This window comes from Rhinoraja longicauda, chromosome 5 (genome assembly GCF_053455715.1).
Source record: "Rhinoraja longicauda isolate Sanriku21f chromosome 5, sRhiLon1.1, whole genome shotgun sequence".
In the NCBI taxonomy this organism is placed as follows: Eukaryota; Metazoa; Chordata; class Chondrichthyes; order Rajiformes; family Arhynchobatidae; genus Rhinoraja; species Rhinoraja longicauda.
Genome location: NC_135957.1, coordinates 29,927,621 through 29,950,086, shown reverse-complemented (window position 1 = coordinate 29,950,086; position 22,466 = coordinate 29,927,621).

The window sequence follows — 22,466 nt, the reverse complement described above, 5'->3', positions numbered from 1 at the left end:
GACCACATCGGGAGTGAATGCAGTACACGAGGTTGGAGGAGACACACGTGAATCTTTGCCTCACCTGGAAGGCCTGTTTACATCCATAGAGGCGTACGAGCATATGTTTCCCCATGGGATGCCTTTTGTTAGTAAGGATGCTAAATAGGTCTCGGCCATTGTTATCAGTTTGATTCCCCAGAGTTTGCCTGGTTTTACTCTTGTCCAACAGCAGATGTTGGGAGACACAGTCTGCGTAATTAGAAGTCTTTTTTTGTTTGGAGACAGTGCAGTGAAGAAGGACATGAACACATTTTGTGGAAGCAATATCCTCCAGGTTTATGAGCACCATTATTATTTTATTCACAAAATGCTGGAGTAACTCAGCGGGACAGGCAGCAACTCTGGAGAGATGGAATAAGTGACGTTTCAGGTCGGGACCCTTCTTCAGAACCTTGAAGTGTCTCAACTTGAAATGTTACCTATTCCTTCTCTCCAGAGATGCTGCTTGTTCCGCTGAGTTACTTGAGCATTTTGTGCCTATCTTTGGTGTAAACCAGCATCTGCAGTTCGCCGGCAGTCTGTTTGTCTTTTTTCCTTTTTTTGTTTGTTTGTCGGTGTTGGGATGGTTTTTGTTTCTGTTTTTGGCTGTGTATGTGTGGGGCGGGGGGGGGGGGGGGGGGGGTGGGGTGGGGTGGGCTGGGGGAAACCTTTCTTTTATTAGGTCTCTTCCCCGGGGCGCAGCTCGGCCGCGGGGCCTTCCATCGCCCGCAGGGCCTTCCATCGCCCGCGGGGCCTTCCATCGCCCGGCGCGGCTCGGCCGCTGGACTTAACATCGCCGGCGCGGCTCGGCCGTGGGACCTAACAGTGCCCGGTGCGGCTCGGCCGCGGGACGTTTCAGCGCTCGGTGTGGCTCGGCCGCGGGGCCTTCCATCGCCCGGTGCGGCTCGGCCGCGGAACGGTTCAGCGCCCGGCGCGGCCGCGGGGCCTTCCATCGCCCGGCGCGGCTCGGCCACTGGACTTAACATCGCCGGCGCGGCTCGGCCGTGGGACCTAACAGTGCCCGGTGCGGCTCGGCCGCGGGACGTTTCAGCGCTCGGTGTGGCTCGGCCGCGGGGCCTTCCATCGCCCGGCGCGGCTCTGCCGCGGAACGGTTCAGCGCCCGGCGCGGCCGTGGGGCCTTCCATCGCCGGCGCGGCTCGACCGCGGGACTTGGCAGCGCCCGGTGCGGCTCGGCCGCAGGGCCTTCCATCGCCCGGCGCGGCTCGGCCGCTGGACTTAACATCGCCGGTGCGGCTCGGCCGTGGGACGTTTCAGTGCCCGGTGCGGCTCGGCCGCGGGGCCTTCCATCCCCTTGCGGGGGCTGTGCGTGTCGGCCGCCTCGGTAGGGGTCGAGCTGCCTGTCCGTGGGCGTGGGGGGAAGAGAGTGGAAGTTTTGTTGCTTTCCATCACAGTGAGGGAGTGTTTGGAGTCACTGTAATGGATGTTTGTGTTGGGGTCGTGTGTCCTGTGTTCTTTTCTTTTTTGTTGTGTTCTTTGACTGCTGTAATTTCATTCGGTATCTGTACCGAATTACAATAAAGTTCTGTAATCTGCAGTTCCTTCCTACATATTATTATTTATTCCCTATGTTGGTGACCCAGCACCAGCTGAACTGTACACAGCCTAAACTCTAGATGACAGGGGAATCTACTGAGACGTTTCCACAGGGATTAGTCATTCTGAGACTCAGAGAGTTAAAGAGAGATACAGCATGGAAACAGACCCACCTGCTCACCAAGTGCACTGGCCATTAAACACCTATTTACGCTAATCGCACTCTCTCACACATGCCCATCAACTCCACCCTGATTCACCTGCCACCCCATTTATTCTTGGGATAATTTGCAGCAACCATTTAACCTACAAACCAGCACACCATTAGGGTTTGATAGGAAAATGGAGACAGAGGAAATTCCACACAGACAGGTCACTGTAGCCATAAAGTGCAGTGTTTTATTACGTCGCTATGCTGCCCTTCATCAGAAATTACGACAAGTCTTCAATTTGAAACCATAACTCATTTTTTCTTTCCACAGCTGCTGCCCATCCCATTGAGTGTTTGCAGCTTATTCTGATTTTATGTTTTGAAATGTTAGACTGTCACCTAAGATTAAAAGTAATATAAATAACTTGCATTAATGTTGCATTTTGCCACAACATCAGCATGCCCCAAAGCATCTTTCAGCGAAACAATACTTTTGAAGTGCAGTCACTGTAATGTTGGAAGAGTGTGGGACAGTTAAACTACTGCAGTGTACAGTGTTCCTACAATGAACGGGGGTGTTTGTTTGCTGATATCAGTTATGGAGTGAACATTATTCCTTACTCTGCTTCAAAATAGTGCCAGATCTTTCCTGCCCACTTAAGAGGAAGTTAAGGCCTTGGTTTATCATTTCATCTGAAATTTCGGTTGCATAGCACAATGTTTATGGCAGCATGCAATTGAATATTTATGGGGAAAAAAAGGCACATCATGGCCGAATAAGCATTGGAAAGGTTCTTTAGTGTATTAAGAATTCAAGATCTGTTCTATCATACCTGATGCCTCAGGCTTGGTGAACCTTGGGCTGACACTGGAGAGAAACATTGCCTTGACCTTCTGCACACTGTTAACTTGATGCGGCTTTCTAGGTGATGAACTATTTTTAGACCCGGACCTCTAATGCAGTGTTCCCCTGAAGTGTCAGCCCACAACTTGTACCCTGTGCAGGGGAGTGGGCCTGATCCACCTTAGAAGCAAGAATGCTATCCACTGAGCCATGACTGATTCAGTTAATTTGCAAAGAAAATAATTCTATTGAGTTCAGTCTTGAAGTCCTGACTTCACTGATGCTTCTGTCAGGTTGCAGATCAAAGGACAGGAAAAGATTCCATTTATTTTTATGGACCCGATGCATAAGGCACATTAGTAAACAGATGTGTGCTACATCAAACAGGATGTAGATTAAAGAAAATACCAAAAGTAAAATTGTAAATACATGGATTTGTGCTTGGGATCAATTACATGCATATTTCCAAACTTATTTGTCCATATGGATTTCAAAAAGCCTATTTTTGAGGAATTAAGTCATTACATGCTGTTATTATTGATGCAAAATTCATATGGCTTAAAAGCTTATGTTTTAAATAAAAAGTAAAAACTTATGTGAATATCCATACATGTATAAATACATGCTTTTGTATGTAGACGGATGTAAAGGCCTACACAAGCATTTTTTTTAAATGTATTTGTTTAAAGGGTATGGATATCCCTGGTTAGGCCAGCTTTTAGTGACCCCAAATTGTCCAGAGACAACTAAGCTGGTTGGTCTGGAGTCACATACATCGGAAACCAGGTTTTCTCTCCTCAATAAGCCAGATGGGTTTTTACAACGATCCAATAGTTTTATGATCACATTACAGACACCAGCTTTTTAATTCTTGATTCATTCTGTGAACTGAATTTAAATTCCTCACTGGTATTGGAGGATTTGAGGTCCAGTAAATGAACCATTTATGCTACTCTACTGCAGGACAGTTTCACACATTCAACACAAATAGTTGGACAAAAATGAAAGGATTTATTTCCATTTTAGCTTATGAAGCCCTTGGGGTGTATGCACTTACTATTGCAGATCCATAAGTGAATTTGTGCATTCTCCAGGTGATCGCGTGAGTTTTCTCCGGGTGCTCCAGTTTCCTCCCATACTCCAAAGGCATACAGGTTTGTAGGTGAATTGGCTTCTGTAAATTGTACATTGGCCCTCGTGTGTAGGATAGGGCTAATGTATGGGGTGATCGCTGGTCAGTGCAGACTCGGTGGGCCGAAGGGCCTGTTTCCACGCTGTAAGTCTAAAGTCTAAAGGTCCAATTAGTGTCAAGGCCAGTCAGTCACAACTGTCCAGTGCTACAATTGGTTCACTCCCAGAATGCCTTGATGTTCTTAGACTACCTGTTGGTGTCAAAGGCCTTAATTGTCTTTGATGAGAGACTATTAACAAATCTTTAGGTGCATTTAAATCATTAAGATAAATAGATTGATTTAAAAGCAGCAAAAGATCTCAGAAATAATACACAACATGAAATTTAACTTTAAAAAGTCCTATGTGTAGGAAGGAACTGCAGATGCTGGTTTACACTGCAGGTAGACACATAATGCTGGAGTAACTCAGCGGGACAGGCAGCAACTCTGGAGAGAAGGAATGGGTGACGTTTCTGATCCTACTTGTACCTCACTTTCCACACACAGGATGACCTCATGAACTGAATGTTGTACAGTTTATCCACCTATCCTTTGCATAAGACTAAGGCTGGCTGCCAAGTACGTTTGCCCTCTTAGGTCACGGCATTAGGGCTCTGCGTCTGAACTCATAGCTGATCCAGGTGAGAGGCCGGATATTCCAGCGTCTGTCTTCTAATTCATTGCTGACTTCACCCTTGCAATGCACAGGTCTGGAACAATTGACCCATGCACGGCTGTTAGTTACCATTTCATTGCAGAAGCACTGGCAAATATTAATACTTTCTCGGCTGAGATTTTACACTCATCTCCTCAAGTCGTTTGCTAATTGTTACTGGGTTTCATTTGTGAAACCTGGTTGTGTATATTCTCTTGTTTACGGCATTCCTGCTTCAGGTAATTAATAAAAAATAATATGCAATGAACCGCAAGGTTTCTACTTCAACGCGAAAAAGCACAAGTGATTTAAAATACTTCAGAAGAGAGTTGGATAGGTGCTTGAGGGAAACATTCGGGCGATAGGACTAAAAACATTTCTCAAATGAGTGCTGGTGTTGTCTTGAAGGGCTGAATGGCCTCCTTTGTGTTGCAACGACTGCACAATTCCATGATTTGTAATTCTGTTTGAAAGATTTGGAAATGCTTGAGTAACTGGCACAGTAAGTGTGGCACAGTGGTGGAGCTGGCAGGGCTGCTGCCTTTCAGCACCAGCAACCTGGATTTGATTCAGGTGCTGTATGCGTGGAGTTCACACCTTTCGCTGTGACCACGTGGATTTCCTCTGGGTGCTCCTGTTTCCTTTCACACCCCAAAGCATACCCTAGGTTAACTGGCCCCTGTTGTGGAAGGAGTGGATGGGAATGTGGGATAACAAACGATAACATAGAACTTGTGTGAGTAGGTGATCAATAGTTAGCGTGCACTTGATCAATGGTTGGCATGGACTTGGTGGGCCGCCTTCCATGCTGTGTCTAAACTAAACTAAACTAAACTAAACTGACATGTTAGCATAAGGAAGAAACTGCAGATGCTGGTTTATACCGAAGATAGAAACAAAATGCTAGAGTAACTCAACAGGTCAGGCAGCATCTCTGGAGAAAAGGTCTAGGTGCCTTTTTGGTCAGAACCCTTCTTCACTATAACTGTTAGTGTGACCATTCCACAGGACTTCCACCTGTTATTCTAACTTTGCACTAAACTTCATAAATTCGTAAGTGACAGGAGTAGAATTAGGCCATTCGGCCCATCAAGTCTACTCCGCCATTCAATCATGGCTGATCTATCTTTTCCTCGTAACCCCATTCTCCTGCCTTCTCCCCATAACCCCTGACACCCGTACTAACTCTCTGACTTAAAAATATCCATTGACTTGGCCTCCCCAGCCTTCTGTGGCAAAGAATTCCACAGATTCACCACCGTTCTCTCACATCCTAAGCAATGGTCAATGTGGCCTTTAATGGCTCAACCATGTACCAGTTGAGAGTGTATTCTTAAAGTGGTAGTCAGCTGCTTTTTATTGAGGCAGAGAGAGCCAAATATAATGGTTGGTGTTTGATCCTCACTCCCTGATTGAGTTGGTTGAATTGTGGAAGTGTGAGGGAGTAATGCATTACAGTTAATTAGCATTAGTTTCCTCAAGGGATTGAGGAGAAAAAAATCATCAATGTTTCCACTCCTGCCTATGACAGAATGCTGGAAAGATCAATGTGCGTGAAACTTGGGTGAAGTGAAATCAGTCTCCGCAAGCTCCCACAGGGAGGAGGTAAAGAAGTATTTCCATTTATATAGAACTGTGGTCTCAAGATGCCCCAGTGTGTGTAACAGCCATGCACACACTCTTTGAGGGGTAAACACATGCCTGGACATGAATGTGGAACAATCATAGGGATAGACACAAAATGCTGGAGTAACTCAGCGGGACAGGCAGCACCTCTGGGAGAGGGACTGGGAGAGGGAATGGGTGACGTTTCGGGTCAAGACCCTTCTTGGGGTATGGCTCTATTAATACAAACAGGTCGCCAGCATTGGGCAGCACAGTGGTGCTGCGGTAGTGTTGCTGCCTTACGCTTGCCAGAGACCCGGGTTCGATCCTGACTATGGGTGCTGCTGTCTGTACGGAGTTTGTACATTCTCCTCGTGACCTGCATGGGTTTTCTCCGGGATCTCCAGTTTCCTCGATGATGTATAGGTTTGTAGGTTAGTTGGCTTGGTATAATTATAAATCATCTCCTGTGTGTGTAGGAAAATGTTAATGTTCAGGGATCGCTGGTCGGCGCAGACTCGGTGGCCGAAGGGCCAGTTTCTGTGCTGTATCTCTAAACTAAGCTAAACTAAACTAATTAATATATCGTCAAAAATGCCAGATCTGAATTCTGGGGAGCAACGCTTTATTTACGGCATTCGGCTGATTAAGGCAGAGTTGGAAGTGATCTTCTAGCAGTCTGTTATATTCCATTCAATCAGAGATTAGAGATGCTCCACTAGGGTGTTCACTACAACAACAGTTCATGTTTATGTAACACTTCCAATATAATAAAACCATCCAAGATGCTCCACTTAAGCACGAGCCAAACAAAAATCAGCACAAGCTGAAGATGATGTTAGGACAGCTGACCAAATGCATGATCATAGAAATAGGGTTCCAACACTGTCTACGGAGAAGGAGGGGAAGTAGAGGGGCAAAGGGCTTTGGAGCTAAATTCAGTGTTTTCTTCCCCGTCTCCTTGTGAATTGCGCACATTCACAGCAGAGAGCACAATCAGCAAGCTGCTGACAAAACGTACAATATGATACGATGCGATACAATATGATAGAACGCTATTTATCCCAGGAGGGAAATTGATCTGCCAATAGTCACGAAACACAAGATGCATGAAACTTAAAATTAAAGTGACGAGTGGAAAGGAAAGGGGATGTGCGAAGATTTGTGTGGGGTGGGCGGGAGGGGAGTCAGTCTACCCCAAGACAGAAGGGGGGGGTAGTTGTGCAGTTTGATAGCCATTGGGAGGAAGGATCTCCTGTGGCGCGCTGGCAATACTGATGAGGAAAGGTGCTTCAGCCCATTACACTGTGGTCATGATCTGCAACATCCAAGATGGCAATCGGCAGTTTTGCTGTAACTCCCAGTGTTCACCCTTCCACCAGCACAGAGCAGCGAGGGGTTTGTGGGGGTTTGTAGGGGTGGGTTAGAGGGGGGTGGATATCCAATGGTCAGCCCTGTGACTTCCTGATGGTCAGCTCTGTGTAAAGCCATTTTCTCGGGTATGTTTGGGAGTGGATCATATCATGACCTTCGCATCAGTGGGCAACAGGATGTCGTTCTCTGTAATTTGCGGCTCCAAAACTCTTCATCAGTCTGTTCACTGGGGCTCTTTGACCTTGGAGTTGTTGTTCAATCCAATGAGATGAGCTCACAGTCCGTATTGCATTGAAGAATTTTAAATAGAATTAAATGACTATCACAATGCATTTTCAGTTGTATTTCACAATATTTGGCTTCAGTATATATTATGGTATTGAGGTAAATAATAGACAGAAGTATTAGAATCTAAAGTAGGATTTGTCTGTGGAAGCCGTCCACCAAGTCCACGCTGACCAACGATTCCCGTACACCAGCACTATCCTACAGACTAGGGACAATTTAAAAAAAAATTGCTCGGTAATGCTCCAAACTCTGCTGAGCTTTGTTGGTGCATGTGAATTCGTAGAGGACAGCAGGACTCTGGCTGACAATAGACAATAGACAATAGACAATAGGTGCAGGAGTAGGCCATTCAGCCCTTCGAGCCAGCACCGCCATTCAATGCGATCATGGCTGATCACTATCAATCAGTACCCCGTTCCTGCCTTCTCCCCATACCCCCTCACTCCGCTATCCTTAAGAGCTCTATCCAGCTCTCTCTTGAAAGCATCCAACGAACTGGCCTCCACTGCCTTCTGAGGCAGAGAATTCCACACCTTCACCACCCTCTGACTGAAAAAGTTCTTCCTCATCTCCGTTCTAAATGGCCTACCCCTTATTCTCAAACTGTGGCCCCTTGTTCTGGACTCCCCCAACATTGGGAACATGTTATCTGCCTCTAATGTGTCCAATCCCCTAATTATCTTATATGTTTCAATAAGATCCCCCCTCATCCTTCTACCTGGGGCTTGGGTTGTGGGAGCACGGTGCTGATGGTTAGATGGGGAACTATATTAAAATGCCTGGTGTAAATGACATATTTTGGGACATGGTGCCACAGCAGTTGTTGCTGACCTACAACGTCAGAGACCCAGGTTCGATCGTGACTCTAGGTGCTGTCTGTATGGGGTTTGTACGTTCTCCCCGTGTCTGCTGTTTTCCCTGGGTGCTCCAGTTTCCTCCCTCACTCCAAAGACGTACAGGTTTGTAGGCTCATTGGAATTGGTAAAGGAGGTTGAGATTCTCAGTGGATGATGGAAAGCCAATCTATCTCTTGTCAGATGTACTCCACCAAAACTTCAATATTTACATTGATCCTATTGTTCAGATGTCCAACGCCAGCATGGTGCCGCAGCAATAGAGTTGCTGCCTTACAGTGAATGCAGCGCTGGAGACCCGTGTTCGATCCCGACTACGGGTGCTGTCTGAATGGAGTTTGTACGTTCTCCCCGTGACCTGCATGGATTTTTTCCGAGATCTTCGATTTCCTCCCACACTCCAAAGACGTACAGGTTTGTAGGTTAATTGGCTTGGTAAATTTAAAATTGTCCCTAGTGGGTGCAGGATGGTGTTAACGTGCGGGGATCGCTGGTCGGCGCGGACCCGGCGGTCTGAAAGGGCCTGTTTCCACGCTGTATCTCTAAACTAAAAGTACCCTGAGTAAGCTTTAGTTGGGAGTTTCTTCAATTAAGCAAAATTCCGGAAAACGATCAGGAAACTGATGAAAGATAAATCAATACTTTGGTGAATAATTAAACAGTAACCAAGTTTAAATTGAAATTCAATAATCACCCCTTTAAAGCCAATGATGCTGAAAGCAGCTAGTACCAATATCTTGCACTGCTTTTATCGGGCTTAAAATGTCAATAATTAATTTAAAAATCTGACATGAAAATAAGCTTATCCGATGGAACTTGAACATCTATATACTAAAACTCTCATTTGTTCGCTTGTTCCTGAACTATTGCCAAAACGGTACACGATAGCATGAAGAAGGGTCTCGACCCGAAACGTCACCCATTCCTTCTCTCCCGAGATGCTGCCTGACCTCCTGAGTTACTCCAGCATTTTGTGAATAAATCGATTTGTACCAGCATCTGCAGTTATTTTCTTATACGATAGCATGACAGTTTTAGGCCCACCTTACTCACGTTTGTCCCATGGTCCTATGGAAGAAGTTTCATTGAAACACTATCCTGCAACCAATAGGGACAATTTTAAATTTACCAAGCCAATTAACTTACAAACCTGTACGTCTTTGGAGTGTGGGAGGAAATCGAAGATCTCAGAGAAAACCCACGCAGGTCACAGGGTGAACGTACAAACTCCATACAGGTAGCACCCGTAGTCGGGATCGAACCCGGGTCTCCAGCGCTGCATTCGTTGTAAGGCAACAACTCTACTGCTGCACCACCGTGCTGTTATATTTTTAAAGTTATTCTCATTTTAAAGTTTAAAAAACCGAGGGAGGAAGGGGGGGTGAGGGGGGAGGGAGGGGAAGGGGGAGCGGGTGAGGGGGGAGGGAGATGGGGGGAGAGGGGAGGGGGGAGAGGGGAGGGGGGAGTGTGGAAGGAGAGGGTGCTGCACAAATGCAGGAGTGGTTTGGGCCCAACGGGTCCACTTGGCCTGGTTGTAAATTAAAAGTGGAAATAGCTGGATTAAGGATATGATTTATGTTTCACATCTTAAACTTTAGGTTTAAATGCCCATTAATACCACTGTCATCACCACATAAATAAGGGCCTGCCATGTTCAAGAGAGGTCAAGAATGTTTAATTGTCACCCGTAGAATGAAACTCTTACTAGCTGCAGCTTTACAGGCACATTAAATGTAATAACGCAACAAATAATCTCATAATTAATTAACAGTTGTTCTAGGTTAACCAGATTGTGATAATGCAAGCCAAAATACAAATGTAACCTTAGTAGTGCAAAGTCTACAGCAGTTTGGTACTGAGGTAGACTGATGCACATTAGAACCACAATCTTAGGAAGGAAGCTCACGAATGGCAGGTTAGATATTTTGACCTATAAATGCGTTCAAAATTTTGCCATGTAACTGCCATCTTACTCACTATCTAGTTTATTGTCATGTGTATCAAAGTACAGTTAATAGCTTTCTGTTGCGTGCTAACCAGTCAGGGGAAAGACAGCGGATGGTGGTTTACACCAAAGATAGACACAAATAGGTGGAGTAACTCAACTGGACAAGCAGCATTTCTGGAGAGAAGGAATGGGTCTGAAGAAGAGTCTCGACCTGAAATGTCACCCATTCCTTCTCTCCAGAGATGCTGCCTGACCCATTGAGTTACTCCAGCATTTTGTGTGTATCCTTGAGGTACCTACATAGTAGCTCAGGACTGCTCTCTTTGTTGTTAATAGGATGATTTCAATTGCCTTATAACAGCTGGGAAGAACCTGTCCCTGAATCTGGAGGTGTGTGTTTTCACACATCTGTTCCTCTTGCTTGAAGTTAGAGGGTTGGAGAGGGAGTGACCGGGGGTGAGACTCGTCCTTGATTATGCTGGTATTTTCCCTGTGCTGCTTAACTGTTGGTTGCCCCATGCCTTGAATTTAAAATTTTCATTTTGTTTTCAAATCTTTCAATGGATTTACTCCTCCTCATATCTGGAGTTGCCTGTTCGGGCCTCTTGAACATGCCCAGATTTTCATCAGTAATGCCTTCAGCTGCCAAGGAGCTAACCTATGAAATTCTTTTCAAAAATACCTCTGCTCCTGTACCTTTCTTTCCTTAAAGGTGCTCAACAAACCATACTTCTTCCTCTGTTTATCTTCCCAAACATTTATTAATACCAAACTATATTTGGTGGTGCTCTTTGTAAAGCGCCTGAGATATTCTAATTTGTTAAAGTCGCTGAATAAGTAGAAGCTTAGGTTTGAATTCTTCTTATAGGGCTGACTCTAGAGAGAAGGAAATGCTGCAGAAAGTGAGCAAACATTTATATGAAGGCGGACAACTATGCTGAGCATTCCAGATGTTTATTATTAAGCATAATGAGGTAAGAAAGTCTGCTATTCCTATGTGAACGCTGCATCCAATTGAATAACATAAAACATTTGTGCCTGTGATCAATTAAAGAACTTCATTAACAAACTAGGTTTTTCAATACCCGCAGTAGAAACAATGACAGGATTGATGTCAAGCAGTTTCTTTTCTTGTATAAATTAATTTGGAAAATATTAATTTGTTAAACATCATCAGCATATTTTTGTAATCATCTTTTGCATTGCTTGGTTCACAAATGGACAATCATTGTGGAGAATGCCTTGTATTCTCCACAATTCATACAATATATATGTCTATTTGGCTGGTGTGAGTTGAGGAGGGGTCAACAGAAGCTCAGTTCCTGAACCCCCACAACCCACAATAATCATTAAACACACACAGTACGTTTGCATGTACTTGTATCTGTGTCATTTGCATGTACTTGTATCTGCGTCGCGTGCATTTGTTTTATGTGCCTCTGCAAATTCGTCAAATTTCAATTCTTGCGCACACCCTGCCGAATGGCATGTTTCTTTTCTTTGCATTTTTGGCTGGAGTCAGAGTAATAATTCATGCTCTTATGTTCTCCTTGTAAAACATTAACATCCGTACTAGAATTGATGTCAAGGTAGCCAGCAAATTTTGATTAATAGAAACTGCAGTGTTACGGGTGTACGTTGAGGTGGACACTGACCTTTGTGTTTCTGCTCCTTAGTTCACATACCAGTCTCCTGAATATTAAGCGCTTACATTGAGGTCAGACTACAGGAAATTGATCCACGTTTACTCTGCTGAACAAAAAAGTTGCTTATTCTAAAACCAGGGCTGAAAATGTTTCCTTTCAGATTTCATTTCTAAATGTAGGAGGGTTTTATTCTCCCCCTCTCTGCAAATTGCAAAACAATGTGAAGATTTTTCAAAGCAAGTTTTCAAAATGACATAGGTTGGGAATTGAGAAATTAATGTGTGAAGCCATAGGGGACTTTTCTAATGCATTGTGTGCAGACACATGCATTAAATGGTGAGCTCGCTTACACAGCTTAATGAATGCAAGAGGGTCACGTGCTGAAGTGCACACACCATATAATTAAGTCAGAAATGCTGCATGGGATGGGGGATGGGGATGGGGATGGGGGATGGGGGATGGGGGATGGGGGATGGGGATGGGGGATGGGGGATGGGGGATGGGGGATGGGGATGGGGGATGGGGGATGGGGGATGGGGGATGGGGGATGGGGGATGGGGGATGGGGGATGGGGGATGGGGATGGGCCGCTTCAGGATGGTAGCTGGAAATGGTAATTAATGGTAATAGTAGGGCGCAAGCCTTAAAAATGGTTAGAAATGATATTCTGGTCAGGAAACTGCCTTCAGGTGGAACGTCTGTAAAATAGGGAATAGTCGAGAACAAAACAGAGGAGGAACCCTGGGAGTGGAGGCCAAAAAAAACAGGCTTGAGAATAATGTAATAAAATGTGCGATATGGAGTGTATAATGAAGTGTTTAAAGCGATAACAGAGACAGGAAGTGAGAACGAAGGACGGAGGAGATGACAATGGATGTAAAGCAGACAGGGCAGGTAGTAATGAGTATGAAAAGATGAGATTATATTCAGTGAGAAAAATTGACAGAGGAAAGAGAGAAAATGAAAGCAGAGAATATTTATTTCTGTTTAATGAATATACATTTCAATACACATCTGCTCTTGGTTAAGAAAATATACAGGATGTTTCTTCAAATACTGTCAGTGGTATTTACTTTTATTGCAAATGTAGGCTATAAACATGTTTGTGCTGAGATCTATTTAACTGAAATGAATGCTGAAATACTTATTATCCATAAAATCTTCTGGGAGAAGAATTAATTTTAAAGTAATGGTGGGCCCTACTTTGCCTGCGCATTCAGGTATTGCTCATTTACTGAAAGCAGTAATGTCATTGTTTTCTGCTGTCCAACACAATAGTTTTACCTCAATTGTGATCAGATTGTAATTTGGTTTGGCAAAGGATCAAATGAAGCAATCATTTGGCCTTTGTTGACCAAAAGTTAATTGTTTGCTTAAAATGCACTGTGAATCTCTATCCTGTTGAGTATGGTAAACATGACAACTAGAAATTCAATATTAAATAGGTTGTAACTATCCTCAAATGCTCTGTGAGCATCTGTCTTAAAAGAAAGCTTAGGGTTAAAAACACATTTTGTGTTCAGATAGTTGCATAAGCCAGAATAATCAGCCGCAGTGTCGCTGAGACAGGGAGGAAAATATCTAACTTTCCCACTCCCAAGCATTAAAAATAGTTTTTCATAGCCTTTCCAACCACAATTGCTTGGCTCCCGACTTATGCTTTTCCACACTGAGCATTGTGGGAATGTCCTCATTTAACTTACAAATTCTGAAGCACTTTGTTAGGTGATTATCTTTGCAGCAAATATCAGACCAATAAAGCACAGGATTCGTATCTTAGAAGTTCAAAATTAAGGAACTGGGTTATTGTTATTTTTCTTGTTATTGTTATTTGTTTTTTTGCTGTTACTGTTATTTCTGGTCCCCCTGCTGTTCCCCTCTCCTCTTACCTCTGACGTTCCCATTCTCCTCCTGTCTCTTCTTCATTTTCTTCTCCTCCCTAATCCTCTCTCTACTCCCTCTGCCCCCCTCTTCTCTAGCCCTCCTTCCTGTTCCTCCCTTACTCCCTCCTCCTTTCTTCTATCTCTCATCTTTTCCTCTTCCTTTCCCTCTATATTTATCCTCTCTTTCCTTGTTCTTCTCCTTCCCTCTCTTCCTCCTTCCTCCCTACTCCTCTCCCTCCCCCTTTTTTTCCCTCTCTCGCTCTCTCTCCCTCTTCCTGACTCTCCCTTCTTCCTTCAATCTTCCTCCCTTTCCTTCCTCCCTCTCCCCCACTTTCTCTCCCCATCTCTCCTTCTTCCTCCTTCTTTCACTTCTTTACAATTCTTAATCTAATTGGACTGAGGACTCTTTTCTAAATAATGTGCGTAACCCATCATCAGCCAAAGGTCAGGGTTGGGATATCACTTTCTGTTACAATCTCACTTTCAAACTGTATCTTTTTGCTGAATTCTGTGGATTCCACATCAATTGCTCCAATACTCACGTATAATGAAAAGCAATAATTTGTTGACTCTAGGGAAATTACTTTCAAGAATTCTGCATGTAGGGGATCTTTTAAAACATTCTATAGACTGTACCATGTATAACCTTTTGAGTTCATGGTGACATGTGAAAGGGTGTAAGAGTGTATGCTGAAATGTAGTCATTTATTTTAATTGTCTCAATGGGACCCGCTATTACACTCCTGTATAGTGGGGTCACTGCATTAGAAAATTAAAGCTGATGTAAGCAATTCATTTTTATTCCTGTTCGCGATTCAGACTGTCAGATCTCTGATAAGCTACATGACTGGATCAGGTATTACAGTAAACCTTGCTGGACGTTTTATAATTAATAGCTGTTGGTGGCACATTGTTAACACTGTAAATTATATGTTATTTTTCTCTAAAAGGTTTTTTTTGGTTGGATTTTACATTGAGTTTTCAACAACCTGCTCTTTCAGGGCTATCTGCTTTTTTAGTTATCACACAATGCAATGCCTAACACAAGCCATGATCATCTGGCAACTGTCCAGAGGTGGGTGACCAATAATACAGCAAAGAACCAGATTGGCTATAGTCATGTTTAAGTCAGAGCCTGGTAAACCCTCCAAGGTGAAGATGATGCCTTTCAGGATCAATAAACTGGCTATGCTACCCAATATATCGGAAGGATATCTATCCATCCATCCATCCGTCCGTCCGTCCGTCCGTCCGTCCGTCCGTCCGTCCGTCCGTCCGTCCGTCCGTCCGTCCGTCCATCCATCCATCCATCCATCCATCCATCTCTCGCTCTCTCTATACACATATACAGGTGTGTATATATATATATATATATATATATATGTGTGTGTGTAGGAAGGAACTGCAGATGCTGGATTATACCAAAGATAGACACAAAATGCTGGAGTAACTCAGCAGGTCAGGCAGCATCTCTGGAGAAAATGATAGATGACGTTTGACCTGAAGCATCGGTCATTCCTTCTCTCCAGAGATGCCGCCGGTCCTGCTGAGGTACTCAGCTTTTTGTGGCGATCTTCAGTTTAAACTAGCCTCTGCAGCTCCTTCCTACACAGATGATTAAGGGTGTTCAGTGCATTTTGTTTATAACCTCATAAAATGGCAAAAGGTACTTGAGTATTTTAACACAATCATTTCACAAAATGTGTTGGGGCACAGCGAACTGGAGTCTGACTTGCTGAATCAATACCAGACAGGTTAGAGACTTCGGTTCGCTGTGCTTTCGCGGAGAACCTGCAGATTTTGTAGGGAATACACGTCAGTATCAATTGTGTGCATGTGGATGTGGAAATGTTTGAGATTTTTCAACAGCCAAGACGGCCAAGACACTATTCCCCATTTATTGGTGCCCTTCACTATTTACAGGGGTCCTCCTATAATTCTCCAATCCCCCATTTAGTTGTGCCCTCCCTGAATCCCCCGTGCCTCACAGTATCAGACCCCAACCTCAGAATGTTTGCACATTCTCCCAGTGACCAAGTGGGTTTGCTCCAGGTGCCCCGGTTTCCTTCTACTTCCCAAAGACGTTTTGTTAGTAGGTTGATTGGCTTCTGTAAATTGCCCCTGTGTGTAGGCGTTCGATACAATTGATAACATAAAACTAGTGAATGGGTCGGCGTGGACACAGTGGGCTGAAGGTCCTGCTTCCATGCTTGAACTCTAAAAAATTTACTACGAGACATCAGGCTCAGCCAGAAATGATTGTCCTTTATTTTTGAAAGAATCAAAAGATTAACATATGTTCATTCATGTGTAGGTTTTACATGAAGAGCTTTGATCAAGTAACCTGCCTGGTGTTGTTTTGTGTAAATCTCTGAATTTCTGTAAACTTCTTTCTCTTATTTTCAAATGCTTCTTAAGGAAGGGACAATCCCAACAGAAGAAGTTGCATTTCAATCTCGATATCCTTCACTCTCGATTTCCATCACTCTACCACCAAATTCCCCATTTCCAAGCATGGGGAATGTTACATCCAAGTTATCCACAGAAAGGTCTCGCAAACTGCACTGAGATATCATTGTCATTAAACAACAAAATAGTTGCAAAGATGTTGCGCTGACCTGAGGGCCTGAGCTATAGCGAGAGGTAGGGCAGACTCGGATTCTATTCCTCAGAGTGGAGGAAGCTGAGGGGTGATCTTACAGAGGTATGAAGATTCACGAGGGGAATAGATAAGGTGAATGCACAAAATCTTTTACCCAGGGAACCAGAGGACATAGGTTAAAGTTAACAGGGGAAAGATTTCTCTGTCACAGAAGGCAGTGGAGGCCAATTCACTGGATGTTTTCATGAGAGAGTTGGATTTAGCTCTTGGGGATGACGGCATCAAGGGATGTGGGGAAAGAGCAGGAACGGGGTACTGATTTTGGAAGATCAGCCATGATCATATTGAATAGCGGTGCTGGCTCGAAGGGCCGAATGTCCTACACCTGCACTATTTTCTAAGTTTCAATTACCTCAAACATCACCTATCCATGTTTTCCAGAGGTGCTGCCTGACCTGCTGAGTTACTCCAGCACTTTGTGCCCTTTTGTGTATTAACTAGCTTCTGTTGTTTGTTTCTACTACATATACAATGATGATCCCTTTCTCGGTTACAGTGGGCAATCAGCAATAATGGACAATAAATGATCATTTTGCTCAAGATGATTTACTCATCGGAATTCAGTGCTCAAACATTAACCTGCCACATTTTCCTAATGTTAGGCAAAAATGTTAGTTAAAATTGCTAAGGATACCCTCTCTGTACTTAGTCTTGATTAGGAGATTCCCATCTCTGTCCAGCACATCACAGTATCCTGGCTTGGATGAGGGATGAGCTTTTGGATTAACAGTAGCACTCATGCATGTTGGTTAGAATTTGAAGCGATCAAATCCCTCCCTGTTCAATCTCATCTTTGTGAGTAGTATCTAGAATAAAGATGTTGAAAGTTGTATTTGCATTTGAAGGATGGCAATGTCTTTTGTGTCTGAATGATAAATGTGGTGCTTTAATCTCGGTTACAGATTCATGTAAAAAAAGGCACTCCAAAGATTAAAAGCTATGAGTTGGGAAATCAACTCTTTCTTAGTAAGTTGTTCAATCACAATAATAATAATTACAATAATACTTTAATAGCCAAGTATGTTTAGCAACTTATCAGGTATGTCATTTGACATGCAGTCATAACAATAAAAAGCAATAAAATACATTTTAACATGAACATCCACCACAGTGACTCCTCCACATTCCTCACTGTGATGGAAGGCGAAAAATAGTGCAGTCTCTCCCTTCTTTGTTCTCCAGCGGTCAGGGGCCTCTAACCTCCTTTGACGGGACAACTTGACTCCCGTAGCCGGTGGTGGGCCTTCCTCATCGGGGCGAACTAGCTCCTGCATCGGGGGAATTCTCAGCTCCCCCGTGCCGGGCGATCTACTCCGGGTCGGGACAAGTCGAACTTCGTGGGGCTTGTGGAGCTCCCGACCGGTCTCAATCCGAGACTGTGAGCTCCTGATTTTAAAGTCCGCAGGCCGCGTTGGAGCGTCGATCCAGGCAAGGAATCTCACGCTCGGATGGTAAGTCCACAGCCCCACGGGGGCTCAAAGTCAGTCCCAGGCAAGGCCTCCAGCTCCCTGATGTTAGGCCGCAGAGCGACCAGAGATTCGATCTGGAAAACAATCGCATCTCCGGCAAGATAAGAGATTGAAAAACAGTTTCCCCCCCATCCCCTCCCCCACCCCCCATATAAAACAAACCAGAGATCATTTACAGAGACATTTAAAACTTACCAAAATAACAAAAAGAGTTCGGAAACGACAGATAGACTGTAGGCGAGGCAGCCATCGTGTGGCGCCCCCCCTGGTGGTCTCACCTCACATATAGTTTTTGGACTAGAATTTGGGCACAAAAACAATATATTGATGTCTTAAGGAGGGTCTCAACTCGAAATGTCACCTATCCATGTTCTCCAGAGATGCTGCCTGACCTGTGCAGCAAGGAACCGCAGATGCTGGTTAACACCGAAGATAGACACAAAATGCTGGAGTAACTCAGTGGGACCTGCTGAGTTACTCCAGCACTTGTGTCCTTTTATGTATGGAAGCAAATCTTCAAATGAGCAAAAATAAAGTTTGCTTTGGACTTTTGCAGCCATTATTGATATGTTATATTTCATTCCACAGGTCCTGTCAAATTAAAGGTCAATTGCCATTACTAGAATGGTTGTTAAATAGAATGAATTGTCAATAGTCATGATATATTTTTGAACTATGGTTTTCTTATTACATCATCATCATATCATATATATACAGCCGGAAACAGGCCTTTTCGGCCCTCCAAGTCCGTGCCGCCCAGTGATCCCCGTACATTAACACTATCCTACACCCACTAGGGACAATTTTTTTACATTTACCCAGCCAATTAACCTACATACCTGTACGTCTTTGGAGTGTGGGAGGAAACCGAAGATCTCGGAGAAAACCCACGCAGGTCACGGGGAGAACGTACAAACTCCTTACAGTGCAGCACCCGTAGTCAGGATCGAACCTGAGTCTCCGGCGCTGCATTCGCTGTAAAGCAGCAACTCTACCGCTGCGCTACCGTGCCGCCTCTGAATGTAATTTGAAGGAAATGAGCTGCAGTTGAATGTAACCTGTTGATGAAAACATAGAACATAGTATAGTAGAGCACAGGAACTGGTCCTTCAGCCCACAATGTTTGTGTCGAACATGGTACTAAGACCAACTCATATCTGCTGGCAGATAATGCATATCTCTCCAATCCCTGCATATCCATGTGCTTATATAAAAGTCCACTATTGTATCTGTCTCCACACCACCCTCAGCACTACATTCAAGGCACTCACCACCCTCTGAGTAAAAATACATGCCCGCGTATCTACTTTAAAGTTTTTGCTTCTCATCTTAAAGTTATGCTCTCTACTATTTGATATTTCCATCCTGTGGAAAAGGTTCTGACTGTCTACCCTATCTATGCCTCTCATAATTTTATATGCTTATAATAGCCCTCCTCCTGCATTCCAGAGAAAATAATCTAAATCTGTTCAATCCTTCCTTGTAGGTAATACCCACTAGTGCTGGCATCATTCCGCATCATTTCCAAAGCCTTCACATCGTTCCTGCATTGGGGCAACCAGAACGCACATAATATTTCGAATGTGGCTGAACCAAAGTCCTATAAAACTGCATCATGACTTTGTGACTCTTATACTCAGTGACCACCGGTGAGGGCAAGTATACAATATGCTTTTTTTCACAACCCTACCTATTTGTGTTGCCATTTTCAGGGAGTCTTGGACCGCAAGATCTCTCTGTATCTCAATGTTGGTAAAATGCCTTAAGGCCCTGTCCCACTTTGGCGACTAGGCGGTCGCCGACAGTTCGCCAGGTGTCATGGGCATGAACGTGAGGAGTCTTCCAAAAATCGTGGTGGATCTCGGCGCGTCGCTGAGAAATCATCCGGTTTGAAATTTCTCGGCGACAGCTGGCTTGTTGGCAGGTATCGTTGCTTATTGCGGAAGCTGTCGCATGCTATCCCCAGGTTTGCAAGGTTGTCGCCTGTACTTAATCATGACATCTCATTCAAAGAGTTTTGAATAAAGTTGATTTTGGTGATTTAAAAAAAAATAGGTGTCGGAATTTGTTGAATTTCTAAGTACCTTATCATGACATCTCATTCAAAGATTCTAGTCGCATTCGTTTTGACCATTAAAATCAAACGCTGACACACGAGCTGTGCTATGAGAACACTTTTCATTCATTTATTTAGATCACTGAGGCAAGCACATCCACAGGCATTTCACTACGTTTATTAAAGGCCAAAGCTCACACATAGACAGATACTACGAACACAAGGATAAACTGAGTTTTACTTCTATGCTGTTTGTAAGGGATATGGCACACCTGACCATAAGGACAGCAAGGTCCAGCCAGACCATTTCACATGTCACTGTCGCTTATGGTCAGGTGTGCATACCCCCTACAAAACAGCATAGCAGTTTATCTTTGTGTTAGTAGTGTGTGAGCAGTCACCTAAAAAATCGCCTAAGTGGGACAGTCCCCTAAAATCCATGTAGACAACATCCACCGCCCTACCCTCATCTATCACCTTCTTCACCTGATCATAACACTCAATCAAGTTAGTAAGGCATGACCTGCTTTGTACAAGGCCATGCTGTCTGTCCCTAATAAACCCATTCTCCTTCAAATGGGAGTAAATCCTACCCTAAAGAATGCTTTCCCACAGCTTCCCTACCATTGGTGTGAGACTCGCCAGCGTATAATTCCTCGCATTCTCTTTACTTCCCTTCTTCAACAAAACAACAACATTGGGTATTCTCGAGTTCTCCAGGACCCCGCTTATGGCTGGAGAAGATGCAAATTATAAATAAAGCACTGGAGTAACTCAGCAGATCAGGAGTATCCAGTCTGAAGAAGGGTCTCAACGCAAAACATCACCCATTCCTTCTATCCAGAGATGCTGCCTGTCTGTCCCGCTGAGTTACTCCAGCATTTTGTGTCGATCTGTGGAGGTCAAGGATAGACGGCATTTCAGGTCGGGTCTCTTCCACAGACAGATTCCAAATCCATATGCAAGAATGTAACAAAGCAAGACCAGCAGAAACTACCTAGATAGTGGAGGAAAGGTGTGATTGAATGATGTAGCTGTGCTGAGAATTTTAGACTGGTCATAATGAATGGACTGAAAAAATTACGATGATCAATATCACAAAGAAGCCATTTGTGACTTTGATAAGGCTATTTCAGTTCTACCCGAGGCTGACGTACTGGACTGGGGAGTTTAAAACCAGGTTCCTAATATGGATACTGTCAGTGGCTGTGTATTAAATAGGATCAGAGTTAGGTTTGCTTGCTTTGTAAATTTGTACTACATTTACTCTACAGCTGGTGTAATTTAAGAATAACAATCATTGTATAACAAGGACAGAAAATCCATTTATAGCTATTACATGTGCAAAGCCTTGGCCCAATCTCCAGTAAATTTATAAATCTCTCCTTATTAAATAAGGCAAATAGCACCAATGACAAATGTCTGAGTCAATAAGATAACATTTCTTTCAGTGGATCAGAATGGTGGATAAAGTTGATTTATAACTCTTAATCCGTGTTTGTCTTCACATTGCTAAAATCACATATGGTTGATAAGATGACCATTTGCTAATTGCATAGTTAGGTGAGTAATGGATAATCCCATGAAATGTGACACATATATTTTGTGCAACCCATGCGTGCTTTTATTGTTATAGCATTCCGATATTGTCCCAAAATAAAGTTAAAGTGAATTTCAATAACATTTTGGATGTGCCCTCCCCTCTTGCCACCACATCAAATCTCAACTGGCCTTTACTTCCTTAGAAGGATTTGAGTACGGGAGTAAAGAAGTCCTTCTGCAGTTGTTCAGGGCCCTGGTAAGACCACATCTGAAGTAATGTGTGCAGTTTTGGTCTCCTAATTTGAGGAAGGACATCCTTGCTATTGAGGGAGTGCAGCCTAGGTTCACGAGGTTAATCCCCGGGATGGCGGGACTGTCATATAAGGAAAGATTGGAAAGACTGGGCTTGTATTCACTGGAATTTAGGATGAGAGGGGATCTTATAGAAACATATAAAATTATAAAAGCTAGATGCAGGAAAAATGTTCCCAATGTTGGGGGATTGCAGAACCAGGGGCCGCAGTCTAAGAATAAAGGGGAGGCCATTTAAAACTGAAATGAGAAAAAACTTCTTCACCCAGCGGGTTGTGAATTTGTGGAATTTTCTGCCACAGAAGGCAGTGGAGGCCAATTCACTGGATGAATTTAAAAGAGAGTTAGATAGAGATCTTGGGGCTCGCGGAATCAAGGAGTATGGGGACAAGGCAGGCACGGGTAACTGATTGTGGATGATCAGCCATGAT